At 33.1% G+C, this 23,930-nt stretch overlaps 1 long non-coding RNA gene across 1 annotated transcript in view; it reads right to left on the bottom strand.

Annotated features, from left to right (window-relative positions):
* Positions 1-4,098: 4,098 nt before the first annotated feature.
* Positions 4,099-23,930, bottom strand: part of LOC110742991 — a 59,102-nt gene continuing 39,270 nt past the window's right edge. The window contains exon 3 of the long non-coding RNA XR_002521349.2: positions 4,099-5,447. This is a non-coding gene — a long non-coding RNA (uncharacterized LOC110742991). The remainder of the gene's footprint in view (positions 5,448-23,930) is intronic.

Genomic DNA, 23,930 nt, shown 5'->3' with positions numbered 1-23,930 from the left:
GTTGATTCCAAGTCTTTGCTATTGTGAATAGTGCCACAATAAACATGCGTGTGCATGTGTCTTTATAGCAGCATGATTTATAATCCTTTGGGTATATACCCAGTAATGGGATGGCTGGGTCATATGGTACATCTAGTTCTAGATCCTTGAGGAATCGCCATACTGTTTTCCATAATGGTTGAACTAGTTTACAATCCCACCAACAGTGTAAAAGTGTTCCTATTTCTCCACATCTTCTCTAGCACCTGTTGTTTCCTGACCTTTTAATGATCGCCATTCTAACTGGTGTGAGATGGTATCTCATTGTGGTTTTGATTTGCATTTCTCTGATGGCCAGTGATGATGAGCATTTTTTCATGTGTCTGTTGGCTGTATGAATGTCTTCTTTTGAGAAATGTCTGTTCATATCCTTTGCCCACTTTTTGATGGGGTTGTTTGTCTTTTTCTTGTAAATTTGTTTGAGTTCTTTGTAGGTTCTGGATATTAGCCCTTTGTCAGATGAGTAGATTGCAACAATTTTCTCCCATTCTGTAGGTTGCCTGTTCACTCTGATGGTAGTTTCTTTTGCTGTGCAGAAGCTCTTTCTTCTAAATGAATAGTTTCATAGTCCACTTCTCTTTTATTTATCTCCCTAATCTTTCTGGTATATATCATAAGGTAACTTAAGAATATTTGAGAAAGTTTGTTTGTATTACTTTCAGTACTCTGTGTGATTTTTTGTTTTTCTCTAAAAGTATTTAAATTTTTATTCCTATCTTCTATTAATATAGTAATGAAACTAGGTTTAAGTGTTTTTCTTAACCACATGTTAACATCCTATCTAACAACTCATGTCCCATATAAGCTGTGGTAAGATTATCATTTACTTGATAGGTTTCTTTTACCCATTTCTTCCAGTTCCTTTGAATGATGGACCTCTTGAAGTGTTCTTGTACACGATTTCATTTCTCTCACTAATTTTCTTTTGGTGTGATTTTGTAATACATTATTGGAAGTTTTTCTCACTCTATTTCCTTACTCTTATAATGGATTTTATTTCCACAACTTTACTGCTAATACGTAGGTGTATTTTTATTCTTTGAAGTTTTCCCTTTACCTATAATATCATTCTTGTTTTGTAGATGTGATATTTGTCTATATTTCTTTGAGGAAAATTATTATAATTTTTGAAACTTCTTTATTGCCCATTGAATTTCACTAAGAATTAAAAAGGGTACTTGATCTGTTTCTAGGACTCAATCATGAAGATCACTCTATTTCTGATGCAACCTTAGCTTTGTTTTTGTTTCTCCTCTTAATCTCTATCATCTTCCATCAAACTGAAATTTGTGATATATCCAGTTGCTCTAGATGCCCTCTCTCTACCAATCTCTTTGCTCTTAAATGTTGAGCCCTTTTTAAATTACTTACTCATTCTTTACAGGATTTTTCAGAGAGCAGAAAGATAAATATTTAGGAAATAAAATAGTAAACTACTATGTAATGAATATGTATAAAACTAACATACACGTGTACACATGTATATGGATTGAAAAATTTCAGTGAAAATATTTTGAAGTTTGTTGTAAAATATATAACACCCAAACATATAAAATATATATTTATAAATACATAAAAATTTAAATTTTGAATTTTCATTCAGGTAATGGTATATGTAGAAAATACACAACATATTTTTAATTATTCTAGGATTTAGTAGTTTTATTATCTTTAATAGAATAGAAAAACAACAACTCTTTCCGAAAGATTAACTGATTACATTGATATGTAGCAATCATTATTTATCTGAATGACATTTATTTGCATGGCATAAACATGTTCTTAATGTAATTGTTTCATTTGCCTCATTTCCCTTAAATAAGACTTATGCCCTTTCACTGTGCTAAAATATCTTAAAGTAAGTTATAGATACGATTCCTTACAAAGAAGAGAAAGAAAAACATGACAATGAAACGCAAAAATGATAAATTGATTTGCATATAAATAATCTTCCTCTGCAAATAAAATTTGCTGGTACGTGTTCTAATTAGTAATAGACATTCATCTCTAAATTTTCAGACATGGAGAAAATAATATAAAATTAATCCTATTTTTTTAACCTGAAGAGTTATCAGTAAATTATTATCAAATATATGAATTATAATTCACTGAAAATAATACCATTTTAATTGGAGAAAAATTTAGTTTTATGAGATGTTCAACTTGAGGTAAGCAGATGACAAGTTTTAAAATGACACTAGGACTTGAGTAAAAAGTCCGGATCTGAGCTATGGATGTAGAGTTCTTTCTTACATCAGTATAAGAAACCCTCAGTGCAAAAGGAGAAAAATTGGATAAATAGTTAGAGCTTGGTAAAATCGAAGATGATATTTACACAAAAACAGAACAATATATTAATTTACAAGTGGGAACCTAAATTATGATTATAATCTATTCTGATTAATGCAAAATGGTTAATAATTTGTCAATAAAGTGAACTTTTCTGGGATTGTTTCCCATTCCAGTTGCTGACAGTAGGTTATAGATATCACGTGTAATTTCCATGGAACGATCTTCAAATTTATTGATTCTTTCTTCTGGCATTTTATATCTGCTACTGAGCTCAGTTAGAAAACTTTTCAGCTGGGAGTAGTCGCTCATGCCTGTAATCCCAGCACTTTGAGAGGCCGAGGTAGGCTGATCAACTGAGGTCAGGAGTTCAAGAACAGCCTGGCCAACATGGTGAAACCCCATTTCTACTAAAAATACAAAAATTAGCTAGGCGTGGTGGTGGGCACCTGTAGTTCCAGCTATTCGAGAGGCTGAGGTAGAAGAATCACCTGAACCCGGAAGGCAGAGGTTGCAGTGAGCCAAGATCCTGCCACTGCACTCCAGCCTGGGTGACAGGGCAAGACTCCATCTGGAAAAAAAGACAACAACCTTTTATTTCACCTATCTTGATTTTCTAGTATGGAATTTCCTTTTTATTATCTATTAAATAGTAAATACTTTATAGTTTCTTTACTTTTTTATTGTGATTTCATATTTGTTGTGATATCATCATATTTTAATTAAATCTTTATAGTTTCCTTTAATTCCTTTAACATATTCATAATTGCTGATTTCAAATTTTGTCTGCTAAAAATAACATTGGGGCTACTCCAATCACAAGGCAAAGCATTTGCCAGACTGGTTAAAAAAGCAAGATCTGACTGTGTGCTTGTATTTGAAGACTCAAATAGGTTAAAAGTAACGTGATCTTTAAACAATACACCATGTCACCAGTAAACATAAGAGAGTTGCGGGGGGGTGGGGAGCTTATTAATATCAGACAAAATCAACATTAAGTATTTTTTAGCAACAAAGAGTAAAAATTTCATGATGATCAAAGAATCCATTAGTCAGAAAGCTATAATAATAATAAATGTATACATATCTATCAGCAAAACACAAAAATACATGAAGCAAAACCCATCACTATTCAAAGGAGACATACAGAATTTAGCAATTATAGTTGGAGATTTCAATAACCTTATTACAATCATTAATATAACAACTGGATGAAAAATCAGTGAGTATATAGAAGAGTTGTACATAAGCCAACTTGCCTAACTGGCAGTTACAGAAAACTCAATAGCAAAATATATATTCCGTCTAACTGTACACAGAGCATTCTCCATGTGGACAAAAATGTTGTATGTAAAACAAAAGTGCAAGTGAATTAATTATAAATCAATACCTGAAAGATGTGGGAAATATGCCAGTATTTAAAATTGAACAACACACTTATAAATAACCCATTGGTCACAGAAGATATCACAGGACATATTAGAAAATTTATTTTGTGCCGGGCGCAGTGGCTCACGCCTGTAATCCCAGCACTTTGGGAGGCCGAGGGGGGCGAATCACGAGGTCAGGAGATCGAGACCATCCTGGCTAACACGGTGAAACCCTGTCTCTACTAAAAATACAAAAAATTAGCTGGGCGTGGTAGTGGGCACCTGTAGTCCCAGCTCCTCGGGAGCCTGAGGTAGGAGAATGGCGGGAACCCGGGAGGCGGAGCTTGCAGTGAGCTGAGACCGTGCCACTGCACTCCAGCCTGGGATACAGAGTGAGACTCTGTCTCAAAAAAAAAAAAAAAAGAAAAGAAAGAAAATGTATTTTGTGTGATAGTTGTGAATATATCAAAATGTATACTGAGTTAAAGAGGTGCTTATATAGAAATATTTAGCTTTTGATGCTTAAATTTATTTCAATACCCAAGTTTAATAATCTATGTTTATAACTTAAGAAGCTAAAAAAAAAAAAAAATCAATTTATATCAAAAGTTAAAAGGGAAACTAAGACCAGGTTCAGAAATCAATAAAATGGAAAACAAAAAATAATAGTTGCATCTTTGAAAACAACAACAAACTTAGAGAAGAGAGCAAGAGGGCAAGCATTATCAAAAACAGGAATCAAAAAGGAAACATCTCACAACACTACAGAAATGTTAATAATGTCATTAGAAAATATTATAATCAATTTTATACCAACAAATTAGATTGCTTAGAAGGAATATAAAAATTCTTTCTAAGACACAAGTTACAGAAACTTAAGAACAGATAGAAAAACAACAAACACAACAAGAAAAGAGACTGAATTATAATAAATATGAACCAAAAAGGCAAGGACTCAGATGGCTAGGCTGGTGCATGTGATCAAATATATAAAGAGAAAATAATATCAACCATAAACAAACTCTCTGAAAAAAAAGAGAAATAACTCTTTCCAAGTAATTCTATGAGACCAATTTTACCTAGAAAGCAAAGCCAGGCAAAGAAATCCCAAGAAAACATAAAAATATTCTAACTTCAAAAGTTGGTGGCTATAACCCTCTCTGTTACTGAAAATAGAAGAAAATAAATATAAGTTAACAAGAATGATTTAACTTTAAAATATATACTCAATATATGTGAAAACGCTTTATAAAAAATTTACCTGATTGCTTTACCTCTAAAATTAAAATATAATATGTAATAACAATGACAAAAATAAATTGTAATATATACCAGTAATAGAGTTATTCATTGTGGTTGCCCAAAATGCACTCAGGCAAATTTAATTAGAAAAGGATTTAATTTACAGATTATTAAAAGATTATTACCTGTAGAACCTGTAGAAGTCTCTAGAATTAGATTTGGAAAACTGACATAAAAGGGCCCAGGGCAGCACACTGGGACACACCAAATATGATATGACACTATCAGTGGAGGAGCGATGCCACCAACACTAGATAACACTATGGCAGAGCAGTCACTGAGACCCTTGAAAATTGGTTATGATGTCCCTGGCATTCCCACCTGTAGGAAAAAGAGCTATTTTCCATCTCTGCTTCTTTGTATCACCAGCATCCTTTCAAATTCCACAGTAGGTCCATCAGATAAACCAGCTTTTGCCTGCATACCCACATGTAGGGGTACCTGAGCCTGGGAAAGAAAATAATTTGTATTTTTACCTTTCATATTGAGAGGTGGTCTCTAACTTTCGTCAAAAAGTCACTAAGTAGATAATTCTCTACATTTAAAAGGAAATTCAGATGATGAGTAACACAAATAAATAAAAGCTAAATTCTACTACATGTTCTTTCCTTAAGCAGTTTTGCTGAAAATGTATCATTGTGTTTTTCTAAAAGAATATCTAAAATAACTTGTGAATATGTGAATTAATTTTGTTCACATTTATTTGATGAAACAGGAGCTGAGAGGTTTTTTGTTCACGAATAGTAGATAATACCCAAATGTGTATAATACTCAGTTTTTGAATGAAAAGATATCAAAGAAAGTAAATTTGGTTAACACTATACAGTATTAAATAGAATGCTTCAATTTTAGGGAAATAATAGAAATTTGAATTTTCTTTGGTTATGTGAGGTGAGAGTAAGCCACAGTTTTTGCATCCAGAACAAAAATAAAATAAACCAAACAAAAATAAAAATAAAGAATAAATACCTACTTCATAGCATTAGGCAATGCATTGACTTTTTGCAGCCAAGTTGAATATCTTACATATACTAAAAATAATCTTGGACTTAGTTGTATGTTGCATCAGTGACATATTTATAATGAATCCTTTGTTTTAAGTGAGAACTGTGAGATTCAGGTGGATGAATTCCTAAGTGATCACATAAATTGTGGTATTTGCGTCGTACACAAATTGTAGTACTTGTGTTGACCTTCATGGTGCCTTTAGCTGATGGCGTCAAAATGAATTTCAAGTAAAGCAGGCTTGCTGATCAAAACTATGATCACTGAATGTTAACCTGAGATCAAAGTTATTCTTTATTTTTAGAAAGTACAATTTGTCTCATGTGTATGCATATTATTTTTCAGTGGAATAATACATAATTTATGCTTGGATTATTCTAACTACATTTTTATATTGTCACAAAGATTGAAATATTTAGTATACAATGCATGTTTTTACTTTTGTAAAGGCTTATATATTGTGTCATCATTTTTCTCAAAAAGTTGATTCATTAAAAAAACAAATGAATATATTTAAGATTTCAAAAGTATTCATTGACTCACATAATTCTTTCAATATTCACTTTTTTTCAGCTTAACTTGATGTTCTTGTGTCAGCTTTCACTAAATATTTCATTTTGTCAGTGATAATAGTGATATTTTCTACTTAGTCTAGTAGTTGATTCCTATTAGATTAATTTGATGTATGTTTTCTTCTTTCTAAATTCATGTTAATGTTGTAGAGATTTTTTTAAAGAAGGAATGTTTTCATTCATATAACTTGCTAATAATTTGCATGGTGTCAATGTCAATTTTCTATTATTGTTATAAATTGGTAAGAAAATTAGCTGTCATAAGTCATAAAAATCAATTCAGTGTCAGTTGAGGCTATGATTTTCAACTGTTGGGAAATTAACAGGCAATCTAAGTGGTATAATAAGAAAGGTCAGCTTTAGCAACACAAGTTCTAGGTGGAGGATGAATGAAAAATAAGAATTGTACAACAGTTTAAAGAAAATGCTAAGACTATATAATTAAGGGATATTTATTTATTTATTTTTCCATGTAGGCTTACATTCTAAAATTACTAGAAAAAAATGTAATTCATCACCCTGGAACCCTAATATTTACAAAGCTCATGAGTAGATTCAAATGCATCTACCCATTACCCATGGCTTTCTTGGGTAAATAGCATTCAATAACCATGCCTCGTAAAGATTTAAGGCCGGGCGCACTGGCCCATGCCTATAATCCCAGCACTTTGGGAGGCCAAGGTGGGTGGATCTCCTGAAGTCAGGGGTCTGAGACCGTATTGGTGAAACTCTGTCTCTACAAAAAATACAAAAATTAGTTGGGCATGGTGGTGTTTGCCTATAATTCCAGTTACTTAGGAGGCTGAGACAGGATAATTTCTTGAACCTGGGAGGCAGAGGTTGCAGTGAGCTGAGATAGTGCCACTGCACTACAGCCTGGGCAACAGAGCAAGATTCTGTCTCCCCTGCCAAAAAAAAAAAAAAAAAAAAAAAAAAAAATTCAGCCCTCGGGGACATACATCAGGATGTTATTGTTTCATCAATATTTTCTTTTCGTTCCTTTTTTATTTCCTTTTGCCTAACATTGGATCTGCACTCCAATGACTTGAAATATCTACACCATCTCTAGACTCCTCAGCAAAAGAAAATTAGTTCACTTCTTAAGAGACTTTGCATGCCTACAAACTCAGAATAGTTTAGTGTGCATTTAGTAATTCTAAGAGAAGTTACTACAGTTTGTAGCAAGGTGAAATAAATGGGTTCTGATAGTAATACATGTGACATTCTTATCTAATAAATTTAGTTTCAGATAAGTGAATGAAAGGCTTGTACAAATTTAAAAATTACTTGATACATGCCTGCCTTGTTAACACTTAACGTATTTTTTTACTATTTTCCAAAGGTACAAGATGTGAAATAGATCTAGATGAGTGTGCCTTACATCCCTGCAAAAGTGGAGCCACCTGCATTGACCAACCTGGTAATTACTTCTGCCAATGTGGGCCTACATTTAAAGGTAATGAACACCGAGGGAGAAGGAAGAGCAAACATAATTAACTTTAAAAATCACTTCTGTCTCTTGTCTGAACTCATTTCGTCTTCTGACAACATTATTAGTCCTTCATTTTCTTAAAGTCAGCTTCTAAAGTGGTCAACCAATTATTCCTTAGGCAGAAACTACAGTGAAATTAGTTTTATTTGCATACACACTAAAATAGTTGAGTTTCTTATTTTTTTATTTGAAAGGTCACCAATGAAACCAAAAGATACAATTTTAAAAGTAAGGAATATATTACCAGCCTATCATGTTATATTTGAAATATTCTTCCATATTATTTAATTTCTCATGAAATTGTCAGGTTTTCTTTTTTTCTTTCTAAACTAATCATCTGTTTAATTTTTCAGTGTTCAGCTTTGATGATAATTCTTTAGCTTCAGTTCAGGAATTGTATTTTTTCTCAATACACTAAACAAATCCTTGCTTTGCCTTATAAATATGTTCATATATTATTGCAACTAGTATATAGAAACTAATTAATTGAGTACTTCCTTGAACTTTGGTATCTCTTTCTAAGCTAAGAAATTTGAAAGTGTTCAACTAAGTAAAATTAATTTAGATATTTTAATGTTATACCTATTTACCTTGAAAAGTATCTTATAATTACTTATGAAAAGTATAAGATTGTATGCCCCACTTCAAATATTTTGCATCTATTTAAACACACTAAGTTATAGCTTTCTTACTATTAAATGAAAGTAAGAATATACCTAGCTCATTTAGTTGAATGTGATTTAAATGAGAAATGTTATATAAATACCACAATGTCTGCCAGAAATTAATAATAATTGTTTACTTATACTTTCCAATAATGTTCTAAGATATATGTAATATTTATATAATGGACAATATTTTATCATGTTTGGGTAGGTGGGATATCAATACATACTTATTTAATCATGCATCTTTAAACATTCACAGGGAATGGCCTAAATAATCTCAGTAAAAATATTAGGTTTCATTTTTTATTTTTTGAGGGAGGATCTCACTTGGTCACCCAGGCTGGGGTGCAGTGGTGCTATCATAGCTCACTGCAACCTCTGCATCCAGGGCTTAAGTGATCCTCCCCTCAGCTTACGAGTAGAGAGGACTACAGGTGCATGCCATCATATTAGGGTAGTTTTTGTATTTTTGTAGAGACGGGGTTTCACCATGTTGCCCAGGCTGGTAGACGTCATTTTAAATATAACAGTTTTTCTAATGCCCAGATTTTCGTTTCTCATACGTTCTTCAATTAAACAAAAATCAAATCTCCTTAGAGATCTAGCTAATTTTAGGATTAAGGCATGGAATATAGCTTGAATAATATTGTAATGCTAAAAAATGTGAAAGTAATTAAACACAAAAGTATGAGATTAAGTCAATGGAAGGAGCTCCCAATGATCAAAGTTAGAATGATTTGAGCACCAAAATAAAGGAGTATTGATTGGTACCCAAAATATAAATATGTAAGAGTCCATACTAATGGAAATATATGATTGATTAAATAAATGAGAAATAATAGACACATTTTTTTGTACTATAATACCAAATAACTTATTTGGTACTTGAATGTAAGGAGGTGGAACAAAACTCCCCATCTCTCAAATTTGGACAGCAGATAGTGACTGGCTTTCAAAGAGTATGGCACGTAAACAGGGGGTCGTGGAGGGAAGAGCAGCTTTACAATGGGGAAATCTGACAATTGCTACCTCAGCCACGTGATCAAGGTTAACATCAACATTCGCAGTCATGTTAATAACCTAAATTTTTGATATGAAGTGATGAGAAGGACACTTTTTGACTCTTATCTTCCTTTCAAAAGTGCATTTTCCAAGTCTAGTCATCAAAAAATTACCAGACAAATCCCAATTGACAGACATTCTAAAAAATACTTGACTAGAATTTCTCAAATCTGTTAAGGTCATCAAAAGCAAGAAAAGTCTGAGAAACTTTAAAAACTAAGAAGAAGCCTAAGGAAATATTACTTCTAAAAGTAATATGGTATCCTGGAAGAGATCTTGGAACAGAAAAAAGACATTAGCTTAAAACTAAGGGAATAAAAATAAAGTACAGATGTTAGTTAATAACATCAATATTGGTTCATTTGTTCTGACAAATGTACCATAGTAGCATAGGATATTAATACAGGGGAAACTTGTTATAGAGTATACAGAACCTCTCTGTACTACCCTTGCAACTATTCTGTAAATCTAAAGCTAGTCTAAAATAAAAGTTTAATTAAAAAATAAACAATTGCAAATAATTTCTGATTCAAAATATTTTACATTAGGCTGGACATAGTGGCTCATACCTGTAGCCCCCTCACACTGAGAGGTTGAGGCAAAAGGATTGCTTAAAGCCAGAAGTTCTAGACCAGTCTGGCAAAAAAGCAAATCCCTGTCTCTAAAAAATAAAAAGGAACGGGCGTCGTGGCTCACGCCTGTAATCCCAGCACTTTGGGAGGCGGAGGTGGGCAGATCACCAGGTCAGGAGATCGAGATCATCCTGACTAACACAGTGAAACCCCATCTCTACTAAAAATACAAAAAGAAAAAAAGAAAAAAAAAATTAGCCGGGCAACGTGGCGGGCGCCTGTAGTCCCAGCTACTCTCGGGAGGGTGAGGCAGGAGAATGGCATGAACCCGGGAGGCGGAGCTTGCAGTTAGCCGAGATAACGCCACTGCACTCCAGCCTGGATGACAACGAGACTCCGTCTCAAAAATAAATAAATAAATAAACAAACAAATGAAAAATAAATAAATAATAAAATATTTAAAAAAAAAAAAAAAAAGGAAAAATGAGCCAGTTGTGGTGGCATGCTTGTGGTCCCAGCTACTCAGGAGGCTGAAGCAGCAGGATTGGTTGAGCCCATAAGTTTGAGGCTTCTGTGAACTATTATTGTGCCGCTGTACCCCAGCCTGGGCGACAAAGTGAGACCCCATCTATAAAATAAACAAATAAAAAACAGTAACAAAAGAAAACCTAAAACCAAAACCAAAATATTTTCCATTAAAACAAAACAGAATTTGTAAAGCATGAATAGAAATGTTAGGTAATCATGATTATTTTAACCTTCATATACCAAATACTAAATATTTTAATCTATGAATTATAATGAAAAGGATTCTTCAGTTAATGGTAGTGCCTTAGCTTTATATGGTACATTAACATGTTCAATGGAACTGTACATAAATAAAAAAGCAAAAACACGGTTAAACTATTTTAAAATGCATGTGCTTAATAATGTATAATATTTTTCTACTAATCACATCACATAAATTTATACTGTAGTTACCCTATCCCTGAGATATATATATATATATATATATATATATATATTTTTTTTGGGGTGAGTCTGGCTCTGCTTAGCCAGGCGCTGGGAGTGCAGTGTGGCCGGATCAGCTCACTGGCGCTCCCGCCTCCCGGTTCACGCCATTCTCGGCCTCAGCCTCCCGAGTAGCTGGGGCTACAGGCGCCCACCACCTGTAGGCTAGTTTTTTTTTTTTTTTTTTTTTTTGTATTTCTTAGTAGAGACAGGGGTTTTCCTGCCGTGTTAGCCAGGGATGGTCTCGATCTCTGACCTCGTGATCCACCTGATGACCTCCCAAAGTGCTGGGATTGGAAAAGGCAGGCGCGCCCGGCCGAGATAAATATATTCTAATTCAGTTTGTATTCTTATACATCTTTCAGCTGGAAACATGCCTTGTATATCAGAAGCTGGATACGTGTTTATCTTTTTCTTTTGCTCCTAGGCATAGGCTTAATTATCTTGTATTTAGATGAGACAATGTGAATGAATTCTGACTAACAGAAAATCAATAGTAGTTTTTATCTTGCAATGTGGTTCATAAAAATATCTCACAGGTTTTAACTTTTTCATTTCTTCTACATTCTTGATGGAAGGGAGTTGCCTGAAAAACTAGAGAAAAGCCAGAAGATGGAAGGTCCCTAATTCTTACATAAAAATATATTCATGGACCAGGAATACCCCTATTATACTGAGAGATAAGAAAACAAATTAATTTATGAGTTATTATTGTGCTAAACCACTAAGGTTAAGGTACTTGGTTCTTTACAGCAACCAGCATTGTTAAGAATTACTCTTTGAATGCTAGTAGCAAAGACTTTCCTTGAATACCTCACTAGAATTGATTTTTATATTGTTATAAATAAATAAAATTTTTGAAAAAAAGTGTATAATCCATTTATGAATTCAATTTCTATGCAAAAAGCACAAATAATTTCCTTTTGTAAAACTTAGTACCTCTTTGTTTTCTGTTTAAATTTGCTGTGAGCCTGTTGGTGATTTCATAGTCTTTTTCCCAAAGAAAGAAAAATAATGCACATAAACAATGTACCTCCAGGATGACACATTAAAATCACAAGATTAAGTTGGTAAATTTTTAGTTGATTCAGTAATTTGATAAGTACACTTGTTTGGAATTCAATAGATACAGGTTAGCAAAATATGTCCTGTGGGAGAATATCCGGGCCTTTACCTGTTTTGTGCCTCTCAGAAACACCACTATACTCATTAATTTATGTATGGTGGATGGCTGCTTCAGCTATAGATACAGAGTATATGTTCTCTTTGCTTGTAAATCCTAAATTATTTACTATCTGGTCCTCTATAGAAAACATTTGCTGACCGCTGGTGTAGAAAATGCTCAAACAATAACCTATTTTTTAAGCTAATTGTGGCGTTTGTTGATAGAGTCCAAGTTTTATCTATTAGATGTTTATTTGCACAAACATATGTTTTGATAAAATGATGTCTATCATCATCTTTTTTACATAAGAAATAGGTGACTCTGCCCCATTGTACCAGGTTAAATTCATAACTGTTTTCATTTTGAGTAAAATTTGTAGCATAATAATATATAACTTTATGAGTTTATGCATTTATGAATTTGAAAATGTAAAGAATATATACAGTCACTGTTTAGCAAATACATGAAATTGTAAGATATGGTGCCTTGAGTGTTTTTCTGAGAATTTACCCTAGTTCAAACATTTTGTCATTGATAGAAGTTATGTTTTATTACTAGTTATAACTTTTTAAAGCACATACTGGAAAAAGGAATTTGTCTGAAAAGGGAATTGTGCTTATATAGTCCATTTATGGGAACAATAGAGAATAATTAGAAAAATCTTGGTGTAATTACTTCTGTAGAGCTGAATAATGCAGTGTTTTTAATGCATGTTAGTTTCTAGTACTAAAATTACAGAATCTCCAAAAATAGCATAGCTTTCATACAAAATGTTATTAATGCTATATATGTTTTTTGATATCTGTGGAATCTTTTTTCTTCTGTTTTAAAAAGACAAATATGGAAAATAAATCCCTTTAATACAATTCTTTTTCCAGTAAGTGTTCATCCACTGGCGTAAGTGGTTAGCTTTGATTGAATCTGGCTCCCTTTCAGATTCTAGTCTTAGAAACTGAACTTAGCAAATGAATTTCAAATATATATTTCTTTTTGAAGGAAAGGGTATTTTCATTTTGTTTTCTGTTTACTATGGACAAATTTTTTCTTCAGAAATGAATAAAAATTTTAATATGTAAAAATGAGTTTTCACTTTCCCTGATATAATTATTATAATATACCTGAACAAAACCTCATACTTTTCATGTAACAAAGCAGGATACAGACTGCATACATATTATCCATGTTTGGATACCACAATTTTCTATCTTAATTAAAATAAGACGATACAAGGAAGTCATTTCCAATAAGCACTGTTGTCATTAACCTGTCTATTGTCATGGCCAATGATTGCTTTCTGAGGCACTCTTTGTTAAAGCCCTCTATGCCCAACAGTTCCAAAAATGAATTGTGATATAAATTTGTCTTGATATACAAAATGTATTAAGTAGAGGATTTTTTGTTTTGTGTGTAAATGAGATTAAATAAGGCCTCAAAGTATAAATTGTCTTTCTACATAAGAAAAGTAATTATTAAGCACATACATAAATCCACACACACATACAAACACACACACACACACACACACACACACACACACACACACATACCTGGGATTAAGCACACTTACTCATCTTTCACCCAGAACTAAATGGAGTTGGGTATGTAAAAAATCCTAGGTATAACTATTTCCTTAAAATATATTATAATCAGTGCTAACCAATAAGGCAGCCCTTACCCAATCAGCAATTTTAAATTCTAAAACTAATGTTTAAGAAACATAATGGAAGTAAAGAGAAGAGACTCCATCTCAAAAAACAAAACAAAAAAAAAAACAACAACAAAAAAAGAGAGACGATAACTGCCTACCATGTAAATGTTGTTCCTGACAAAATTGAGGCAGTGTCCTATTTACCAATGAAGTATTTAAAGAAACAAAGTATATTTGGAATAGGACTGCTCTCTTAGTGGGTAGAAAAGACCACAATACTCAAATTGTCTATTATTAATATTGCCTATTAATATATCAGGGATACTGTAATCTATATGAATTTAATGCTAGTACCTACAGAAAGATATGATTCAACTCTCTGATTCTATGACTTTATCTTTTTTTAGATTCCACATATAAGTGGGATCATGCGGTATTTGTCTCTTTGTGCCTGACTTAACGTGATGTACTCCAGGTTCATCCAAGAGGAGGTATTGGGAAAAGGATACAAAATTTCAGTTAGATAGGAGAAATAAATTCAAGATGCCCTGTACAACATGATGATTATAGTTAAAAACAATGTATTATATACTTAAAAATCATTTACAGATTAGATTTTGTGTTCTCACCACCTCAAAATATGTGTGAGGTAATACATGTGTTAATTAACTTAATGTATACATGCATCAAAACATCATACTGGGTGCTGACGAGTTGATGGGTGTAGCACACCAACATGGCACAAGTATACATATGTAACAAACCTGCACGTTATGCACATGTACCCTAGAACTTAAAGTATAATAATAATAATAATAAATAAATAAATAAATAAACAAAACAAAACATCATACTGAATGCTACATATATACATATTTAATTTGTCAATTTAACAATAAAGTATGATTCACAATTCAAATTTTAAAATGTGAATTTACTGGCATCAAACTAAATTGTTCATGACTTTATAATTCATAAAATGAAACTTGTACATACTGAATTTCATTAAATGAAGGTGTTCTGGGGGAAAATAATGTTGCATATATCACTGTTAAAACAATCGTCCTTGTATTTCTGTCATGTATTGGTGCTGAGAAATAAGTTGTTACTCTTCTAAAATACAAAAGTTTTCAGGCCGGGCGCGGTGGCTCAAGTCTGTAATCCCAGCACTTTGGGAGGCCGAGGCGGAGGGATCCCTAGATCAGGAGATGTGAGACCATCCCGCAGCTATGCAATGAGAAACCCCATCTACTAAAAACACAAAAAATTAGCGAGGCTGAGGTGAAGCCTGTGGTCCCAGCTACTTGGGAGGCTGGAGGCAGAATGGCGGGGAACCCGGGAGTAGGAGCACACAGTGAGCTGAGATCTGGCCACTCACACTCCAGCCTGGCGACAAGCGAGACTCGATCTCAAAAAAAAAAAAAAAAAAAAAAAAGTTTTCAATAGCTAATACAAAAAAATAAGGCTTTGTCATAAATTATTGCTTGATTCTCAAGAAAGTAAGTACTTAATAAGAATGTCATTCTGATAAAGCTACATATAGACAAGTAAAATGAAAATAATGTTTGAGCAAATGTCTTATCTGCTAGAGCTTTAAAGATACATGTCTCTAAATGTGTAGTAATTAATATAAAAAGCTGAAATGGTAATTAGCCTTTAAACATGTTTGCAAAAGAAAGTAAAGAAGAACAAAACTCAGCAAAATAAAAATGCTTAAGTGTGTTGGAAGCCAGAATAATAATGCTATTTTCTGGATAGGACACTCTGTTATGGGAACTTGTAATTAGAAAGCAGATTTAAGTATATATTTTTAAGTGCTTGTGAAGTGAAAAAGACTGGAGTGTAGATAATGGAGCAATTAGTTTTTCAGCCTTCACAGGCCATATTCAGTCATTCTTGTGTCAAGCTACAATGGGGAACTACAGATGCTGTAATTAAATGCTCCAGTCTACTCAATCTACAACTATACTAAAGATTCTTGGAGTATAAAATATTTTGGCTGGGCTACCCAAACAACCATCTCTAATGTTCTGGAAATGTATTAAAGTCAAGTCCAGATCAATTTAGAATATTAACCAAAAGTCAATTAAGTTTCTCTAATGAAAATGACAATATGCGTATTATTTTGGAGGAGTGGTCAAATAAATTGAATGAACTGTAAAATGCTGAGTCCATAATAAGATATTAATCCAATAGAAAAAAATGATTCATTAAATAGTTGAAATTAATGTTGTCTTACATTTGTTCTGTCTAGCAATTAAACAGTAAATATGGAGCAAATATTGGTTTTTATTAGCAGCATTGTGTTCTTCTTCCTGGTGATTAAATCATTACCTTTAGTTCAATGTAAGTGCTAACATGCTAAGGTTATTTTGACAGCAAGCATATAGGGAATCTGAGTGAAAGATGTGAATATTTCTATCTGCCATTTAAAACAAATTTTTTTTTTTTGCTTCTTTTATTCCTTTCTCTTATTTTTATTTTAGATTCAAAGCTCTTTAATATGTTGGCCAAGCGTGTATTTAATTCTATTTTAATTTTATTTCCTGTGAATGGACCAGACCTATGTATTCCTTCTTCCTTTATAACCTATTGGCTGCTCCATTGGGGTGGCTAATTATATTTGATTATATTTTCTGTAAAATTAGCATATCAAGTAAAAAAATACTATAATTGACCATAACTATAAACATATTATATAGTTTTATCAACAGGTAAATGTGCAGCCCATCCCAGCTGAGTTACCTATTATGTGCAACAATAGGATGACAGGTCTGGCAAACTTAGAGAAATGCTTATCTATACTGTACATTTTATACTGATCATTTTTATTTGCATTACCAAAAGGAGAAAATATACTCCTGACACTCTGACAATGAGATAAAATTATAATTAAATTAAAAATCACAGAGAAGGATTGTTTGCAATGAATTCATAATACTCTGAAAGTTTTGAAAAATTGGAAAGTAATAGCAATGCTATTGCTTTCTAAATGTGTACCTTTCTTAATTTCCAGCACAATACTCACCCTTAAACTGTGATATTATTCAACATTCTGTCCTCAACTTTTAAACTTTTTCACTATATATGCTTTTCAGATTGTTCAAATCTATTCAAATGTGTCAACCACCTATTTCCCAACATGTGAAAAATGGTATTTTCCCTTTAAATAGAAAGAAGCATATGTTGATAAATTCTAAACTCATGTTCCTGGAATAAATTTAAAATAAAATAGGGAGCAGAGACAACAGAAATTGTGGGAATTCAAAGACCTCAAAGACATTCAGTTTGGCTAAAATTACTTTGAGAGCATGAAGCTGGAGTTTTAAACAGAATTCAAACCAGAACTGTCACCCAAGGAATATTAGGGTCAATGGGAAGTTATTAATCTGGGGAAAAATTAATCAAATATAAATTTGGGGAGATTATTCTAAATTATAAAGGAGACTTTTATTTTTTTCTTCTTTTGAATGAATTTTCTTTTGTGTATTTGAGATTTACAACATGATTTATGGGATACATATAGATAGTAAAATGGTTACTATAGTGAAGCAGATTAACACATCTATCATCTCACATGGTTACTTTTCTTTTTGTGACAAGTTACCTAAAATCTACTTATGGCACACTGGAAAGAGAGAAAAAATTAAGTGCTTGCAGTAATCAAGCTGTGGTCTATTGCAGTGGCATGGAAACAGGGCTTGAGTTAGGTAGTTGGATAATTTCAGGAGATATTTAGCTTACAGACAAAATAAGTTAGAATGTTGTGGTATTGAGATGTGTAAAGTAAGAAAAAAAAGAAAACTATGTTCAGTTTCCTAGGTCAGATAAAGGGATTATTGCTTTAGGGCAACAGGAGTGGAAGAAGCACATTTAATGAAGAGGGAGATCGGCAGAGCTTCAAGCATACTGAATCTGTCAGATTGTAAATTATTAAAATCAAGGTTTCCTTCAAATAATCCTAGTATGTGCATCTGAAGCATAGGAGAAAGTTCTGGAAGGACTATAGTTTTATAAAGCATCAGTCAAAAATAAGTATATATGGAATGGTCAAGTTTTTTCGTAGGACTGGTTACTAAGAAATACTAAAATGGAAAGGCTGGATGGGGAAAGGGACACATAATGAGAAGCCAAAGGTGAACACAAAAGATGGGAGAGCTCCAGTTAGGAAGAAGTAGTAAGAAAGTCCTAAATGGGGTTGGACAGTAGTGTGATTTGGTGTGAAAATGATCTATAAAACTATTACTAAAGTGGCCTTGGTAAACTTCACAAGAAGAGTTTCAATGGAGTTTAGTCATTGACAATGATATATGTGGAACTGTACAGATGAAATGAAAAAGTGGCGATAGTAACACTAGATTCCTTCTTGAAAATATTTGGTAGAAAAGTGGTAAGGAGAAAAGAGGCTAAATAGGGGAAATATGAGACAAAAGCAAGATTTGTTCATCAAAATGTTATGGGCTTAAGGGACGTATGGCTATCTTCCATTAGCCCTTTCAGATCTACTCAATGTCCAAGAAGCTACACTACATGACCTGTATTTTTCACGCTTTCTTTTGAATTTGGCAAATGGGAGCCCCAATATGAAATAAGAGGAAGGGAAGAGACAGATGCAAATACGTTTATTACCTCATTTTCCTCTGTGTTTTACCCTCCACTGATCAACTCATCTTCCCTATGGCAGTGGTCTCCACACAGCTCCTCTGCCTTAGGTTCTATCACCAGCTACCTCCACTCAGCTCCTGAGTGGCAGAAAAGACCTCATTCTATTTCTAGTGGTTTCCACATGCCCTGCCACACTTTGTAAGTAGTCCCTTATTAAATTCCCCACACATTTCTGAGTTCGATTGCATCATCTCTTGCCTGCTAGGATCCAATCACACTTAGTAATCCTAATGTATGCATAGGAAGATATTAGAACAGAAGTAGAGACTGAATCTTCAGGATGTAAAGAAGATAATTAACATAGAGGGCAGTGGAATGTGGTATGATGGTAAACTACAAATCTGATGATAACATTAAATTTAAATGTCATCTTAAATATAAATGGCCATAGATTTAAATGTGAAACATGATCATAAATATTTTAGAACAAAACATAAGAGAAAATATTTGGGATTTAGAGCTATTCAAAGAATTCTTAGACTTGAAACATAAAACAGGATCCAGAAATGGAAAAAAATAATAAATTGGACTTTGTCAAGATCGAGAGGGATGAATGAATCTGTTGTTATTTGATAATAAAGTAACCAAATACAAAGTATAGATGGAAATATAGGTAAGACTAGAGATTTTACTGGTAGAAATTTGAGGGAGTTTTTTGATGGAAGTCATGTTTTCTGAAATTTAGGGGTATGGTTATATTCTGTGAGTGACCAGAAAAATAACAATTTATAATTCAAGGAGAGTATATTAGTCTATTCTCAAAATGCTATAAAGAATTACCAGAGACTGGGTAGTTTATTTAAAAAGAGGATTAATTGACTCACAGTTCTGCAGGCTGTACAGGAGGGATGGGTGCAGAAGCCTCAGAAAACTTAAAATCATGGCAGAAAGTGAAGGGGAAGCAAGCACAACATCATATTTCATGGCAAGAGGATAGAGAGAGTGGGGCAGGGGCGAAGGTGCCACTCACTTTTAAATGATCAGATCTCCTATTAACTCAAAATGAGAGCTCACTTATCACAAAGGGGATGGCCCAAGCCATTTATAGGGCATGTGCCACTATAATATAAACATATTATTTTTTATATAATAATATATTAATATATATTATTACATATATTAATGTATATGTAATAATATATTACATCAGGTTCCTCCCCGACTTTGAGAATTCAACATGAGTTTTGGGTGGGGGCACAGAGCCAAACTGTATCAGAGAGTATAAAACATTTCACATTTAAATGAATGTACATTTTCCTGTATGCTGGCGATAGTATCTATCTCACTTGAAAATGATTCTCCTAAGCAAATTTTTCTTTAGGAGTTGCTACTTTGGCTAGAGTTAATATCTACCCTAAACCAGATCAAATATTATTTTAGGGATCTTGAACGAAGAATATGGGAAAATGTTGCTCAGACTTTATTTGACATTGACCATATGAAACATGAATTTACAATTACTGGCAAAAGGAAGTCCTCAAGTTGGAAGAAAAAAAAGTTCATAGAAGTTTAGGATCATAACAATAATAAGGAAAGCTATAAAAAGACAGACAAACAGATATGGCAAAGTTATAGTCCTTAATGTACCTGAGCCGAATGCACTTCTACTCTCATAATTTGCTACTTGAGCTAATAAATTTCACTGTACCAGTGTTGATTCTACTAAGGTTCTGTCTCTTTTCCCTTAAAGAGTCTTCCATTATAAAAATGTAAGCACTATTGAAGTCCAGTTCACACATTTCTTGACATCAGTCTTCAAACTTGTGTGGTTTTCCTCTATCGTTGCTCAGTAGCCTAAGAGGAGTCACATAGAATTAAAAAGTTAGAGTAGTACAGCATTGAGGAAATAAAGAGAAAATAATAGGTTCTTTGTGTCAGTGAATAACAAGGGGAATGTAATCCCGTCTCTTGAGTCTGAAGTTTTATTGATATAGGAAAAACTGTTGCTTAAGAGGGACAAAAGAAATATGATGCAATCATAATGAAACAGGTTTTAATGAAGCAATAAGGTAAAAGTATATTCAACATATAATATAAGAAAGGTTGTTAATAACAAAAGGGTGAGTTTGTTTGTGGTGCTATAACAAATCTACCAACTACATCCCTAGCTGTTTAACCCTAATTGTTAAATTCTAAACACATCTACATCTACCGGCTACATCCCCAGCTCTTCTATAGCTGTTCTTGAGCCAAACCCTCTAAGTCAATTAAACCTCTTAGCAAATATTTCAGAGTTCGTATCTTAAATTCCATAAACTAAGTGGCTTATAAACAACAGAAACATATTTGTCATGGTTCTGGAGGCTGCAAAGTCGAGAATCAAGGCACCAACAGTTTTGGTGTCTGGTACCAGCTCACTTCCTCATAGGTGGTTATCTTCTCACTGTAACCTCACATGACAGAAGGGATGAAGGATCTCTTCTATAAGGACTGTAGTGTCTTTTATAAGGACTCAAATGTCTTACACAACTCAGAAATTATTCATGATGTTTTCCCTCTCAGAATGTCATCATACCCCGAAGACTCCATCTCCTAAACCTTCACATTGGAAATCAGGTTTCAACATAAAAATCTGGGGCTGTGGATGGTCACAAGCATTCAGACTACAGCAGGATACAATGGCAAAGTTTTGGAAGACTATCACAGTGGGATGTTGATTCAAGTGAGAAGTGCCGAGTTAAATGGAAATAAATGATTTAGAAAACATTGCACTATTAAAAACATATTTTGTGAAAGATAAGAATATTCAGAAGATATTGTGGACTTAAGAGAGCACACACACAAAAAGGCAAACAGTAATCATGGAGGCTTCTGGCAATGGTGGAATAGCATATAGAAAAACCATTCTTCAGATGACAATTGTAAACTCTAAACAAATAATGAAAACAACTGTTTTAAGCCACTAAAGAGTTACCAGAAGCAGGCAGAAATTAAAGAGGAGTCAAGCTTTGAAAGAAAGAAGCTCTGCTGGGTAAAATGTGTCTTTCTATTGCTTTTCACCTGAGGATTACCTTCAGTCTGATATGTATGGGCAGTGAAAAGAATAGGAGAAAGCTGCAATGTTAAGTGTATGAAGAGTCACAGGACAATTTAAGGCTCCCAGAATGGCAGAAAAGTGAAGGGACTGGGGAATTCAAGAAAGAAGGACACCACGTAAGGAAGAGTACCAAAATACAAATTGCACAAATCCTTTGTTAATGCCTGAATGACACAAATGTAGGGAATCTCAATTTTCCCTAGTGAAAGCAACCACTGAAAGTATGAGGAGCTGAGTGGTTGTGGCTGCTTCCAAACACACTGAGGTGGGATATAGCATTTGAGTTCAGATGTGATAACATCTTTCTATAATAAATAACATATTGCTTAAAGGAAGAAAACAGAATCCAGAGACAATGCAACATATCAGTACGATGTCAAGAATATAATTAACTATTACCAGAGAGACTTCATCCTCAGAATATTTTCACTGTAGTAAAATTACTAGAAGAAAACATAGGTGAAAATCTCCACAAAATTGGATTGGGCAAAGATATTTTGTATATGACTCCAACAGCACAGGCAACAAAGGCAAAATTAGACAAATGGGATAGAATCAAGAAATCTTCTGCATGGCAAAGCAAACAACAAAATGAAGACAACCCATAAAAAGGAAACAATATTTTCAAACCATACATATGATAAGGAATTAATATCCAAAATATATAAGGAACAGAAACAACTCTATAACAAAAAGCACACAACCTGGTTGAAAAATGGGCAAAGGATCTGAAGAGATGTTTCTCAAAAGCAGACGTAAAAATGGCAAGCAGATACATTTAAAAATGCTCAGTATCACTAAGCATGAGGGAGATACAAATATTGTAAAAACCACAATGAAATACCACTTTACTCCTCTTAGCATGGCTTTTATTATTATTAAAATGTGAAAAACAGTAAGTGTTTTTGAGGATGCGGTAAAAAGGGAACTTACACATTGTGGGAATGTAAGTTACTAAAATCATTATGAAAAATGGTATGGAGATTCTTTGAAAAACTAAAACCAGAACTAGCATATGATCAAGTAATTCCATTTTTGGGTACGTGTGCAAAGGATATGAAATCTGTATGTTGAAAGGATATTTGCATGCCCACATCATTGCAGCATTATTCACAATGGTCAAGAGATGGAAACAACCTAGGCATCTGTCAATGGAAGAATGGATAAATAAAATGTCATATATATGCATAATGAAATATTAGTTAAAAAGAAAGAACTTTTGTGACAACATTGATTAACCTATAGGGAGAACATTATGTTAAATAAAATAATCCAGGTACTGAAAGAAAAGTACCAAATGATCTCACTTACATATGAAATCTAAAAATGTTAAACTCATAGTAGCAGAGAGCAGAATAATGCTTACCAGAGACTGAAGGAGGGGTGCAGGAGGGAATTAGAAATTGTTGATAAAAGGATACAAAGCTTCAAAAAGAGGCATAAGATTTGAAATCTATTGCATAGCAGTGTAACTACAGTCAATGATAAAGTACTTTAGATTGCCATTAACATAATCTATTTAGAGTTCATTTGTACTATTACGCATAGATATAAAAATATTATACCATTGTAGTTCCATTTACTTCATTTGCTGTAGTATTGTCATATTTATTATACTTATGTTATTTATAAGTGCCACAATTTGCCGTTATAAAATTTGCTTTAAACAATTACTGCATGTGTATATTTCAAAATAAGAGCAAATTTCAAATTTCTCCCCATAAAAAAAGATAAATAATGAAGTAATAGATATATTAGCTCAATTTAATGACTGAACTTTGTATACATATATCAAAACATCACATTGTATCCCATAATGTACACACTTATAATTTAACAATTAAAAATCACAGTAATTTTAAACTGTAGAATACAATCAAAAGATATCTAAATTTTCAGGCCATCCCCATTCTATAGGAGAATCAGAAATTGAATTTTCACAGGACTCTCAAGAAATTTAATACACATTCAAGCTTACATAGTCATAATTGAGGCCAGTGCTTCTCAAAAGAAATAAATTGTAATGTCAGCCA

This window comes from Papio anubis, chromosome 6 (assembly GCF_008728515.1).
Source record: "Papio anubis isolate 15944 chromosome 6, Panubis1.0, whole genome shotgun sequence".
Lineage (NCBI taxonomy): Eukaryota > Metazoa > Chordata > Mammalia > Primates > Cercopithecidae > Papio > Papio anubis.
Note: the sequence above shows the minus strand (reverse complement) of the source record. Positions and strands in the feature narration are given on the sequence as shown.